The 1,841-nt window shown below is 36.9% G+C and overlaps 1 non-coding gene across 1 annotated transcript; it reads left to right on the top strand.

Annotated features, from left to right (window-relative positions):
* Window positions 1–252: 252 nt before the first annotated feature.
* Window positions 253–374, top strand: LOC127669040 (U6atac minor spliceosomal RNA). The gene has a single exon (XR_007974255.1). It is a non-coding gene; the product is annotated as a U6atac minor spliceosomal RNA (small nuclear RNA).
* The last annotated feature ends 1,467 nt before the right edge of the window (window positions 375–1,841 follow it).

Genomic DNA, 1,841 nt, shown 5'->3' with positions numbered 1-1,841 from the left:
TAGGTTCCTTCAGAAAATTCCTTGGTCAGATAAAAGCTTCTGGTATGTGGAAATGGATTTGCTAATGATACTTTTTGTGTAACAATCAATAAAAACCACTTTTGCAAGGTTCTTCCAGGTTCAGTCCACAGAGGGTGTTCCTCCATACTCCAAAGCCTTCTTTCTTCCTTTTTTTGTTGCTTTATTTATTTATTTATTTATTTATTTATTTATTTATTTATTTATGTTGCACTCTGATTGAAGTGCCTTTACCTGTTCCAGTAAAGGAGAGAAGCTTAAAAAGTCCCTTGACAAAAATAATAGAGGCCCTTTGGCTTAATATCACACATGTTATTAAGGCAAAGCCTTATTTCATCCCTGAGTGTCTCTCTTCTGTCATCCCACCTAACACAGCACACTGACACATTCTGGGTTAGGGACTGGGGTTTGCAACACCATTGATCACAGAGCTGTGAAATCTTGTGGCATGCTGCTACAGTCATCATGAGTTCAGATGTATGGCAATCCTGCTGGGGTTGGAATGTTTTGTTTCCTTGGTATCCATCATTCCCTCTGGCTCTTATAGTTTTTTTTTTTTTTTTACCTCCTCTCCCATAGGGTTCATTGAGCTATAAAGGGAAGGATTTGATGGAGACATCCTATTTAGGATTGAGTGTTCCAATCTCTCTCTCTCTCTCTCTCTCTCTCTCTGTACAGAATGCCTGGTTGTAGTCTCTGTATTTGTTCCCATATGTTGTAGGAGAAAGCATGTTTGATGATGGCTGAGCAAGGTGTTGGTCTGTAATTATCACAGAAAGTCATTAAGAGTACTTTATTGATATATTCCTTTAGCAGAACAGCAGAATTTAGTTTTATCATAGGTCCCTGGCTTATCTAGTCTTAGGATCTTGGCTATCCAAGCAGTGTTAGATACTGGTCCTTTCTCATGAAGTGGGACTTAAATCCAATTGCATAGTTGTTGGTTACTCTCAGAAGCTTTTTGTGACTATTGTACTAGTGCATATTGTAAGCAAGGCACCATTGCAAATGGGTTGGACTTTATTTGTTTTCCACTGGGAGCATCCAGAGAATCATCTAGTGCCATGAACATCATCCATGGGGTCAAGACTCTAGGTAGCTATCAGCAATACTTCTCTGTGTTCAATGAGTTGTATAGGTATTGTCCTTAGTAATGAGGCTTTACCATTAGTTTGTGGAGAGTAACCAATAGCCTTGGCAATAGCCTGGATTATTTGGGTGGTTTCTGTGGAGCCCTTTTGGCCAATAACTTAATTAATTATATATAACCCATTCCTAGCACTGGAAATTTCATTTGGTGGCAAGAGATGGTCATATGGCACTCCATCTCCTCTTTTATTAGCAATTTCACTTAGATAATCTTCATATATATATATATATATATATATATATATATATATATACACATTTTAGGAAGCTGCTACAGTATTACATTTCCATACAACCCTTCTCCCTGTGTTCCCTCACCACCCCCACTTAAATCTTCCATTCCAGTCCCCTTTCTCATATCCATCCATAACTATCTATTTTATTCCTTCCTTAGAGTGATACCATCCTTCCCCAGTCCTTTACTCTATAACTTCTGTGGATATATGGATTGTAGCCTCAAAGACTTAATACCTAATATCTACATATAAGCAAATACATACTATGATTGTCTTTCTGGTTCTTAGTTACCTCATTTAAGTTGATTTTCTTCAGGATTATTCATTTGCCTGCAAGTTTCATAATTTCACTTTTTAAAGGTTACAATATAATATTCCGTTATGTAAATCTAAAAAATTAATTTCTTCATTCCCTGATAGACATCTAAGCTGTTTCCA

This window comes from Apodemus sylvaticus, chromosome 18 (assembly GCF_947179515.1).
Source record: "Apodemus sylvaticus chromosome 18, mApoSyl1.1, whole genome shotgun sequence".
NCBI classification, from domain to species: Eukaryota; Metazoa; Chordata; class Mammalia; order Rodentia; family Muridae; genus Apodemus; species Apodemus sylvaticus.
The sequence above is the reverse complement of the archived record's forward strand: the minus strand, read 5'-3'. Positions and strand labels throughout refer to the sequence as shown.